A 12,518-nucleotide genomic window follows, 5' to 3' on the forward strand; every position below is an offset into this window, starting at 1 on the left:
GACAGAGTGGCGGGTAGATTAGGGCTCACTTGTCCGTTTCCCTACCCCCGTCATTACAGTACCCCAATGAAAAGTCAGCCCGGTCCTCTAGGAACCCAAAGCCTTCTCCTCTACACCAAGACTTAGGCCTCATGCACACTTCCTTCACCGTTTTATCAGCCATTTTTGACGGATCCGTGTGCCCGTTTTGTTATCCGTGTGGTTTCCGTGTGCACTCCCGTGTGCACTCCGTGTTTCCGTTTCCGAGCGCGGTACTGTCCAGGGTGCTGAAAGAGCATGGTTGTTCAGCGCTAGTCACTGTACAGGGTGCTGAAAGAGTTAATGGGCTGCACTGATCGGCGGTAACTCTTTCAGCACCCTGGACAGTGACTAGCGCTGAAGAACGACCATGCTCGGCGCTTGCAAAATACAATTCTAATGAAATAAAAAAATCAGTTCATAATTTCCCTGAACTCCCTGCTTTTTCTTCCTGTCCAGGACTCCTGGGATGACGTTTCATCCAATGTCACCGCTGCAGCCAATCACAGGCTGTAGTGGCAGTCACATGGGATAAAAGTCATAACAGAAGACCGGACTGGATGACGTCAGAAGGCCGGCCTCCTGGGATGATGCTTCATGAATCCCATGTGACCGCCTCTGCAGCCAATCACAGGCTGCAGCGGCCACATGGACTGCCGCGTCATACAGGAAGGTCGGACTGAAGGAAATAGGACTCGTTACCAAGACAATGACCGAGGTACGTATGAACTGCTTTTTATTTTATCAGCAGCCTCTTCTCTCTATTAGTGCTGGATAGAGAGATAAGTGGCTTCCGATTAGTGTGATATCTCTAATGTACATCTGCCTGCCCGGCCATTGCAAGGCAATGGCTCCATCACACATGGACGGCACATGGATGCCTTCCGTGTGCCTTCAGTTTTTTGGACGGCCCCATTGACTTGCATGGTCCTCACGGTCACAGAATCTCGGACCAAAGTAGGACATGCTCTACTTTTGTCTGAACGGAGCAACGGGACCGTCAAAAAAACTGAAGTGTGCATGGCCCCATTGAAATGAATGGGTCAGGGTGCTACCGTTCGAAAAACGGCTAGCAACCTGACGGAAAAGACTGGAGTGGGCATGAAGCCTAAAGCCATGCATTTAACTCCCTGAGCTCCCGCTGTCTTTCCTGTGATACGCATGGCACAGGCAGTATTCCTGAGAATACAACCTTGGCGTTTGGGGGAGAAAATGGTTCAGTATGTTGAATTTCAACATCCCCAATCCTTTTGTTTGTTAGTAGATAAGCTGTTGTCAGAGGAGTCTGGCAGTGCCTTTCTCCCTTTTCCCTATTGAAAACACATACATGCCCGGGAACCAGGTGAAATAGCTGTTTGGCCAACAGTTATGTAAAGTGTATGGCCAGCCTTAGATTCTTGGCTTTCAACCAAGACCTGGATTGCAGCTTAATAGGTAACTGTAAAAATCACAACACATTGCATTACATATATTTTGCAGTGTATTATACTAGCAATCTGATTATCGCTTATTCAAGTGCCCACAAGTGAGCACTGATGTTTGCTGGAAGCGGACAACCTTCAGATGAATAACATTGGGAAATAGTGTCCTTAATCCATCTAGCCAGTGAGGATTTACTGGCCTTTTTGCCTCTATTTTTGCCTTGGAATTGAACAAATAACACAACGCAATCCTTGAATTCTTGTGTTTTCGCTAGGTCAGTAGTAACAGCTCTCTTTCCTGCTCTTCACTTTGTGGATCTGGAAAAAGGTTGGGTAACCGAATTTCCTGATTGATGTTATTATCAGAAGAGACTTTTGGTAAGAAGTATGGCACAGTTCGGATAATGAGACAACGCAGTAGAATTCTCAAATACGGTTCTCTACATGATAGAGCCTGAAGTTCTGCCACCCTCTTCGCTGAAGAGATGTCGACTAAAAGTAAGGCCTTCCAGGAGAGGAATTTTAAATGGACTTCAGATAAAGACTCAAAGGGTTTGAACACACCATTTAGTACTGAATTTTTAATTAAAGTACATTAGTAAGTGACTTATTTTTACATATAAATATGAATGCAAAGCAATTTTTTAAAATTTTTGGTCCCTGGATTACCCCTTTAAGACATCAAGGTGTGTGGTTAAACCTAAATTATGGTTTACATTTCTCTCGGATAGCACAACCTGATTTTATTATATAAATTATATACAGATGTAGCCATCTTTGACTTGATTCTGACTTTCTGCAGCGTGATATCACACAACAAAAGCCATTGAAAAGTCATTAAAAAAAGTCAAGATAAGAGATCTAGCCACTGTTTATTTAATGCGTTAAAAGTCAAGGTAAAGACGGCTACATCTGTATATATGAAGTTCATATCTATCCAGCTTTAACCGTTTATACAGAAGGTTAAACAAAATATAAGCACAGTTTGCTTTCTTTAATAATACCCCATTATAAAGCCATAGAGTCTCTAATGCTTTAGATGTTGGTTTGCTGCTCAGATAGATCCAGTAGACACTCATTTAAACCTAATTAACTTCTGTGAGGCATTCAACCTTGGAGACTTTTGTACAGCTTTTGTGAGACATGAGAGCTTTGGAATTCTAAGCTTATGCAAGTAGCATTGCATAGACAGCAAGCTCCGACCGTACCATTCAGGTTAAATAAAATATAGTTAAAGAGGACCTGTCACTTTCTCCTACAAAGTGAGTTAAAAGACTCACATAATTGCCGCTGTATCTGTGAGTCCAGCAGAATTTGTTTTTTACTTCTGCGTCCCCCCATTGCTGAGATATCGGCCACTCTTTATTGATTAAACAATATGTAAATTAATCGCTGGCTGGCCAAGTGGGTTTGGCTGCCCGCAATTCTCAATGGGTGGAGCTAGCAGAGAGTCTCTGCTGCTGACCTATCAGTGTGAGGCCGTTTCCTCCAGACTGTCATGTTCGTTGCTGCGGGCGATCAGATTCACTCTCCCCTGACGGCTGCAGCCATGGGTCGGCAAGCGCTGGCCCTAGTCTCCTCCTCAGGAGACGCCAGCGCCCACTTCCACTCACTTCGGCTGGATCCCATAGGGTGCGCGCGCACACTCGTACCCGCTCTTAAAGGGGCTGTGCATGCACCGGACTATGATAAACTATTAGCCCATGAGTTCCCTGGACTATAAGAGGGGTTCAGGCCCTTGATTCTATGCCTGAGCGTTGTTGTCATACCCTAAGTTTGTCTATGCAGGCCTAGTGTGTTCCTGTTCCTGTATCCATGCTATCCTGGTCGTGTGCCATGCTGAGCCAGAGTCGTGCTGTGCTGTATTCGACGCCTGTCCTGCTTCACCACGCCTGACGTCTACCCGCTGCCTAGTCCCAGCCGAGCCTGCCTTGCTACTGTCCGAGCTGCCACAGGTACCCTATACGAACTATAGACTTTAACCTGTGCCCTGTTGGCTAGCTGCCATGCCGCCTTGGCGGTATGGCCCAGTGGGTCCACAAACCCTACATGACACAGACATTCCTAGGCCAGCGTCATTGCGAGAGACAGCCGGCGTCAGAGGCTCTCTGCTAGCTCCACCCATTGAGAATCACTGGCGGCCAAACCCACTTGGCGAGCCAGCGGTTCATTTACATATTGTTTCATAAATAAAGAGGGGCAATATCTCAGTAATGGGGGGGATGCAGAAGTACGGAACAAACACTGCTGGACTCGCAGACACAGTGGCAATTGTAGGAGCTAGTGACAGGTCCTCTTTAAGGGCCCATTCACATGAACGTAAATCTCGTCCATGTGCTGTGCATGGAAATCACGCACAGCACAGCGACCCATTTCAATGTGGCCGTTCACACATGCAGGAGTTTTCACGCAGCGAGAGCCCGCTGCGTGAAACTCACTGTATGTCCTATATTGGTGCTTTTTCACACACTTACGTGCCCGTTGAAGCCAAACCATGTACAGCACATGGATGCACATACGTGTGCAGGGCATGATTTGCGCATCAATTCCATAAAAAAAATGTGCTTTGCTAGTGCGTGAAAAACACATGCCACTTGCAAAGCACAGATGCAATAACGCAACGCACACAGACTAGATTTACTCACGTTTTTGTCATGCTCGTGTGAATGTATCCTAAGGTAAAGACAGCTAGAATAATGTTATTTTATTCACATTCTCTTTGTTTGATAAAGTTGTATTCTTATGAACGATTTGGCTTTAATAATATAAGCCAATTAAAAAGAGTTTTTGCTAAATAATGCAACCATGCAAGATGTCAGTTTTCCTTTTTTCATTTCATAGAACTACACATTGTGCAGCTCTACAAGAGTCAAGATTTCAGTTGGTGAGATTCCATTGTGGGAATGAAGCAGATCTCTGGTATTTGAAATAATGCTGTGACTTCCTGCTTGTAGAGAGAGACTTAAGTTCTTAAGTAAATTCACCCAATTAGCAGTATATAAGCCAACTCTATCCATGCTTTTGGAATGGGGCATTAAACCACCATATATGGATGTGATGTTTGGCTGTTCATATACTTTTGTTCACATAGTGTGTTTAGAATAAAATATTTTTGTAAAATGAATTTAATCCTTAGATCAGCTCTGGATCTGTGCAATTTACTCAACCTGCCCCATTATAACGCCAGAGAGCGGGTCTATATTTTTACTTGTCCACTATAAGCGCTTTACCCAATCCAATTGATTGGGTTGCAATAGAAAGTGTTGCGGATGGTGGATGTGTGTATTTATAAGATAAAGGCTGTGATTGTATAAAGGTGCTTGGAATCCAAAAGCCCAATCACAACATCACAATCCTACATTGAGGTCCATACGTTTCTAGATATAAAGTACCCCTGCATTTCTGACAATACCTGAGCTTAAATAACAGGCATTAAACTATTATTGTTGCTATTGTGTTCCCAGACTCCAAATGCAATCTAATAAAGGGCAACATAGTCTTTAACCTAATGTATATCCCACTATTTCTAGTGTATATATATGTTATAAAATGTGTCACAATAAAGTCACAACTTTTGAGTGGTAAAATGTCAGATTTATGCATTATTCATACCACCCTCACTATAATTATTTATACCTTTATATAGTATAAGCTTTATCAATGACCCACAGCAGCTTGTACATCAGATATAATACAAAGTTCAGAATGACTTATCTAGAAAAAACACTTAAGATTCCATTCAGCAGCAATAATTTTCAGTGTTTAAGAAAATTTCATAGCTTTTTATACACCCTTAATTATCAAAAGCATCAATCTAACTTCTCGAAAAGAGGTGTGAATGGCCTGAATGTCAGAATAATGAGGTACACCATTTCGCCCTTAAAATATCTATGTTTATTAAATAAAAACAATTGGTTTTTGTAGGCTACAAAAATGTCATCAAGTAGTTAATTATGGTCACAATGTCACAGCCACCAAATAATAACTAAGCTGCACTGCTACTTTGGTTTCCTAAGTACGTAATACTTCACATCTTAGAGAATTCTCAATAAATGGTTTATAATGAATCTGATGTTTATTTTATTTTGTCTTTACAGTGCCTATAGAAAGCATTCACCTCCATGGGACTTTTTATGTTTTTATAACAATATTGTAACAGTATTAAATGAGTTTTAAAAACTGTACCTTAATTGCAATTAATATTAAACATAAAATAATTATATAACTATCCTTCCCCCCACAATGTGTCACTCATTAATCTAAATGATAAAAAATGAAATGGATCAAGTGGCAAAGACTGATGGAAAGTGATGCGCTTTCAAATATATGAAAACAGAGAAAATACACATGATGGAGCGTGGGGCAGGGCTATTGTAAAAATAGAGTAGATGTGATGGTGCTGTAGTGTGTGCAAAAACAGAATGCCTCTAAGGGTTGTGCTGCGTATGGGCACGACTCCAAAACCTCATGTCTCATGTAGTCGGAAGAACAACTGTAGATCTTCCTCTTGGAATGAGAGTCTCAGGAGTGTCCAACATACTAACATCACATCATATGCCTAAAAGAATACTAGAGGAGTGGAGAGTTACCCATATCCTGATAAAGGGACTAGTACAGCCCTGAAACACGTTATTATCACAAAAAAAGTTTAAGTCAGGGCCAGTTATAGAGAAAATGGGTCTCTAGGCCAAAGTAGGGCCCCCATGCTTGCCAATTTTAGCCCACTGTGTATGCTGTCTTACTTAAATAATTTCAATATTCCCAGATTTAATGTGATTGGGACTGATATATAGACTACATATGGGACTGTCAAGCTCCAGCAGTTTTGAAGCTGTTGGTTTTCATGCCACTATGTATGTTATTTATATTGGTTTTATACATTTTATTATATCCATAATATTACCTGAGCCCCCCCCCCCCCCCCGATGACCAGATTTAGCTGTAATTTTTCACCTTTATGTTATTTTTTTTCATAGTATTAAACATATAGTATAATACAAGGATTGCAGTGTCAGTATTGTATTGCTTGATCTTATACCAATTTTGAGTGCCGGACATTGGCCCACATTTATTAGAAATTTAGGCCAGGTTGTGGCATAAACTGTGCCAGAATAAAAGTTGCAAACAGTGAGGTGCAAAAAATTTGCGAGAAATGTTCTCGTTGCTCGACAGATTTGGAAAGTGAAAAGAAATGTGGGCATGATCTCCAAAGAGATATAGTTTAAGTCCCATTTATTAAAGGGATTGTCCAGTTTTTATTTTTTTACTTATAGTGCATAAAGCCCCTGTCACAGTAGAATGGCACAGCCCACAGATAAGTCATGTGTAATGCACCCACAGGCTACCTGAATATGACTAGACATGACATCAGTCGTGTGACCACACCACACACACACACAGACAGACACACAGTCACACACACACACACACACACAGACACACACACACGCTCTCTCTCTCTCTCTCTCTCTCTCTCTCTCTCTCTCTCTCACTCTTTCTCTCTCACTCTTTCTCTCTCACTCACACTCACACAATGTGTTGGGGCAACATAGAGGATACATCTATGGGCTAGGTGAATAGAACTAATGGTGGAATAATGATAAACAACTACTTCCCCTTGCATGTATTTACTGTCTCTAGATGATTTATAAAATGGCTGCCTGACACTGACAGACATGATGAGATGTTGCTGTAGGTAGAAATACTTTATAACTTCTGCTCCTCAATAACCTATTATTCACCTGTTATATACCTGGACAGCGTTGCCTGAATGCCAGTGGTCACATGATGTGGGTCACATGACTGACGCCATCTTTAGTCCATTCAGTTATCCTATGGGTGCATTACTATGGACTAATTTGTGGGCTATACCATTTTTTAAGACTAAGGCTACTGTACTGATATAAGAAAGGTATACGAGCAGATTGTTAAAAACATGTATATTAGAAATCTGTATGATTTTCTATGGTATAAATAAATTGATCGAAAAAATAAAAAGTGGACAACCCCTTTAATAAAATCTTGGTTCAAATTTATGCCTGCCCATGTTCATAGCATAAGTAGATTTTGACTGTCAGACAGTTCGTTCAAAATACGAATGCACTAGTGTTAGTAAATGTGGGCCGCTTTTCACCAATTATCTATATTTTTAGGTTAGCAGAAAGTAACACCTGTCACGAGCATCTCAATCAAAATTCCATTCGGGTGTCTGAAGTGAGCAATTTATTTTCTTTGATACCAGTCAAAAATGGTACCTACGACTAAAAGCCTGTTCCAAGCGATTATTTAGGTGTGTCATAGTATTGGATATTGATATGTATAGGAGCCATTTGTTACATCATTAGCATCAAACTTTCATGACCTTAGCATGCATGTCATTGAGGGTTTCTGTATTTAGCATGTCAGGACTGTTTTTATCTCAATATGACTGTAGCTGGGAATATGGAGGAGGAGGATGTGCTTTAGATGCTCATTAGAAACATCACCAATCTGCCAGCTTTTAGAACCCTGGGTACGAATAATAATTAGGAATTTATTGCTACAAGTAAAGAAATAGTATGAGTTAGTTAAAAGTGAACTTCAGTTCACAGCCACTTGACTAATATTAGAGCTAATATTCGAGAACTGTATGGCAAACAATTTCATAAGCATAAGGAATCCAAAACGAACCATATTAAACAGTAAGGGTATATTCACACGCAAACCCCAAAACGTCTGAAAATACGGAGCTGTTTTCAAGGGAAAACAGCTCCTGATTTTCAGACGTTTTATAAGCCACTCGCGTTTTTCGCTGCGTTTACAGCCATTTTTGGAGCTGTTTTCAATAGAGTCTATGAAAAACGGCTCCAAAAGCGTCCCAAGAAGTGACCTGCACTTCTTTTTCACGGCCGTTTTTATACGCGGCCGTTTTTCAAAACGACCACGTAAAAAAACGGCCCGTGGAAGCAGAACGCCATTTTTCACATTGAAATCAATGGGCAGATGTTTGGAGGCGTTCTACTTCCGAAAATAGGCTGTGTAAACATACCCTAAAGCAGCAGTCTACATGACCTAATTGAAAAAGAGGTAGTGCTCTGTAGACTTTAGAAAAGCATGGCCAAAATATTCTAAAAATTGTGCCACACCTGTCTATGGGTTGGGTCTAGTATTATAGGAGACGGGGTTAAGGACTTCAATGACCTTGTACGGCCCTATAAACCGGGGAGCAAACTTCTTGGATGGGACTTTAACCCCTTAAGGACGCAGCCTAGTTTGGGCCTTAAGGCTCAGAGCCCATTTTTCAAATCTGACATATTTCACTTTATGTGGTAATAACGTCGGAATGCTTAAACCTATCCAAGCGATTCTGAGATTGTTTTCTCGTGACACTTTGGGCTTCATGTTCGTGGTAAAATTTGGTCGATATATTCAGTCTTTATTTGTGAAAAATTGCAAAATTTAGAGAAAATTTACAAAAAATAGCATTTTTCAGAATTTAAATGCATCTGCTTGAAAAACAGACGGTTATACCACCCAAAATAGTTACTAGTTCACATTTCCCATATGTCTACTTTAGATTGGCATCGTTTTTTGAACATTATTTTATTTTTCTTGGACGTTGCAAGGCTTAGAACATAAACAGCAATTTCTCATATTCTTAAGAAAATTTCAAAAGCCTTTTTTTGAAGGTGCCAGTTCAGTTCTGAAGTGGATTTGAGGGGACTATGTGTTAGAAACCCCCATAAAACACCCCATTTTAAAAACTAGACCCCTCAAAGTATTCAAAACAGCATATAGAAAGTTTTTTAACCCTTCAGGCATTTCACAGGAATTAAAGCAAAGTGGAAATTAAATTTGCAAATTTCATTTTTTCTGCTGAATTTCAATTTTATTCAATTTTTTTTTAGTAACAGAGAAGGTTTTACCAGAGAAACACTACTAAATATGTATTGTCCAGATTCTGCAGTTTTTAGAAATGTCCCACATGTGGCCCTACTGCGCTCGTGGACTAAAACACAAGCCCTAGAAGCAAAGAAGCACCTAGTGCATTTTGAGGCCTCTTTTTTATTAGAATATATTTTAGGCAGCATGCCAGGTTTGAAGAGGCGTTGAGGTATCAAAACAATGGAAACCCACCAGAAGTGACCCCATTTTGGAAATTACACCCCTCAAGGAATTCATTTATGGTTTTTGTTATCATTTTGACCGCACAGTTTTTTCACAGCACCTATTTGAATTGGGCTGTGAAATGAAAAAAATGATACTTTTTCCAATAAAATGTCATTTTTGATCAAATTTTCTTATTTTCACAGGGAACAACATACCCCATTTTGTTGCCCAATTTGTCCTTAGTGCGGCAATACCCCATTTGTGGTGATAAACTGCCGTTTGGGCCCATGGGAGGGCTCAGAAGGAAAGGAGCGCTATGTGTTTGTTGGAGTCCAGATTTTGCTGGATTGGTTTTCGGGTGCCATGTTGCATTTGCAGAGCCCCAGAGGTATCAAAGCAATGGAAACCCACCAGAAGTGACCCCATTTTGGAAACTACACCCCTCAAGGAATTCATTTATGGTTTTTGTTATCATTTTGACCGCACAGGTTTTTCACAGCACCTATTTGAATTGGGCTGTGAAATGAAAAAAATTATATTTTTTCCAATAAGATGTCATTTTTGATCAAAATTTCTTATTTTCACAGGGAACAACATACCCCATTTTGTTGCCCAATTTGTCCTTAGTGCGGCAATACCCCATTTGTGGTGATAAACTGCCGTTTGGGCCCATGGGAGGGCTCAGACGGAAAGGAGCGCTATGTGTTTGTTGGAGTCCAGATTTTGCTGGATTGGTTTTCGGGTGCCATGTTGCATTTGCAGAGCCCCAGAGGTATCAAAGCAATGGAAACCCACCAGAAGTGACCCCATTTTGGAAACTACACCCCTCAAGGAATTCATTTATGGTTTTTGTTATCATTTTGACCGCACAGGTTTTTCACAGCACCTATTTGAATTGGGCTGTGAAATGAAAAAAATTATATTTTTTCCAAAAAGATGTCATTTTTGATCAAAATTTCTTATTTTCACAGGGAACAACATACCCCATTTTGTTGCCCAATTTGTCCTTAGTGCGGCAATACCCCATTTGTGGTGATAAACTGCCGTTTGGGCCCATGGGAGGGCTCAGACGGAAAGGAGCGCTATGTGTTTGTTGGAGTCCAGATTTTGCTGGATTGGTTTTCGGGTGCCATGTTGCATTTGCAGAGCCCCAGAGGTATCAAAGCAATGGAAACCCACCAGAAGTGACCCCATTTTGGAAACTACACCCCTCAAGGAATTCATTTATGGTTTTTGTTATCATTTTGACCGCACAGTTTTTTCACAGCACCTATTTGAATTGGGCTGTGAAATGAAAAAAATGATATTTTTTCCAATAAGATGTCATTTTTGATCAAAATTTCTTATTTTCACAAGGAACAACATACCCCATTTTGTTGCCCAATTTGTCCTTAGTGCGGCAATACCCCATTTGTGGTGATAAACTGCCCTTTGGGCCCATGGGAGGGCTCAGAAGGAAAGGACCACCATTTGGCCTACTGGAGCTTTTCTGGTGCTAAGTCATGTGTGCAGAAGCCCCTGAGGTACCAGTACAGTTGAAACCCCCGAGAAGTGACCCCATTTTAAAAACTACACCCCTTAAGACATTCATCTAGAGGTGTAGTGAGCATTTTGACCCCACAGGTACTGTGTAAAAGATAATGCGCAGCAGATGGTGCAGTGTGAGATTTGCAATTTTATATATGTATATGCCATTTCAGTGTCCAATATAGTGTGCCCAGCATGCGCCACCGGAGATATACACCCCTTAAATTGTAATGTGGGTTCTCCTGGGTACGACAATACCCTACATGTGGCTGTTATCAGCTGCCTGGGCATACGGCAGGGCTCAGAAGGGAAAGATGAGGGGGGTAAGCTGTGCGGAGTGCATCAGGGTAAATTGAAAATCAAGGGATGTATGATACATTTTAAAACAATCTTTTATACAGAGCCCTGGTTTTTCGGGACACGTGTCACATTGGTATATTGTGTTCTTCCTTATCCCCCTCTTATAGCAGACTCTGCACCTCTTTTGACTCTTTCCCTTTCCACCGGTTTGGGGACCTTCTCCTGGAAAGTGTTGCCCTGGTACGATGCGCCCCCCCTTCCTGGACCCTAAAGATTAGATCTTGAAATTCCAGGAAAGTTCCCCTCTGGCCTGCACATCGACGTAGCACATACGCATTGTACAAAGCCATCTGTATGATGTGCCCGGCCAGCTTCTTATACCTCACCGCATGGCGCTGTAGGGCTTCAGGACTTGATTTGACAAGTCCATCCCTCCCATGTACCTATTGTAGTCCAGGATGCAGTCTGGTTTGGGGGTGGCCTTTCCTTCATATATCCTAAATCTGTAGGTATACCCTGATGCACTCTCGCAGCTTATACATCTTCACGCCATACCTTGCCCTCTTACCTGGCAGGTACTGGCGGAATTGAACCCTCCCTTTAAAATGTACCAGGGACTCATCAATAGAAAAACACTTCTCGGGGGTGTATGCTTGGGAAAACCGGGCACTGGAACGGTCTAATAGGGGTCTCCGTTTATACAAACGGTCAAAACTGGGGTCATCTCGGAGTGGGCACGGCTCATTATCAGTATAATGTAAGAAGCGAAGTATTGCCTCATTTATTTATTTTTTTAGGTTCCAGTTCATTTCTGAAGTTGCTTTGAGGGGCCCATATATTAGAAACCCCTATCAAACACCCCATTTTAGAAACTAGACCCCTCAAAGTATTCACAACAGCATTTAGAAAGTTTATGAACCCTTTAGGTGTTTCACAGAAATTTAGAGCAAAGTAGAGGTGACATTTACTCTTTTTATACCATTTTTTTTATAACACAAAAGGATTTATCAGAGAAACGCAACTCTTTACTTCTTGCCCAGATTCTGCAGTTTAGAGAAATATCCCACATGTGGCCCTCGGGCGGTAATGGACTGAAGCACCGGCCTCCGAAGCAAAGGAGCACCTAGCGGATTTTGAGCCCTCTTTTTTATTAGGCACCATGTC

This window comes from Rhinoderma darwinii, chromosome 1, assembly GCF_050947455.1.
Source record: "Rhinoderma darwinii isolate aRhiDar2 chromosome 1, aRhiDar2.hap1, whole genome shotgun sequence".
NCBI classification, from domain to species: Eukaryota; Metazoa; Chordata; class Amphibia; order Anura; family Rhinodermatidae; genus Rhinoderma; species Rhinoderma darwinii.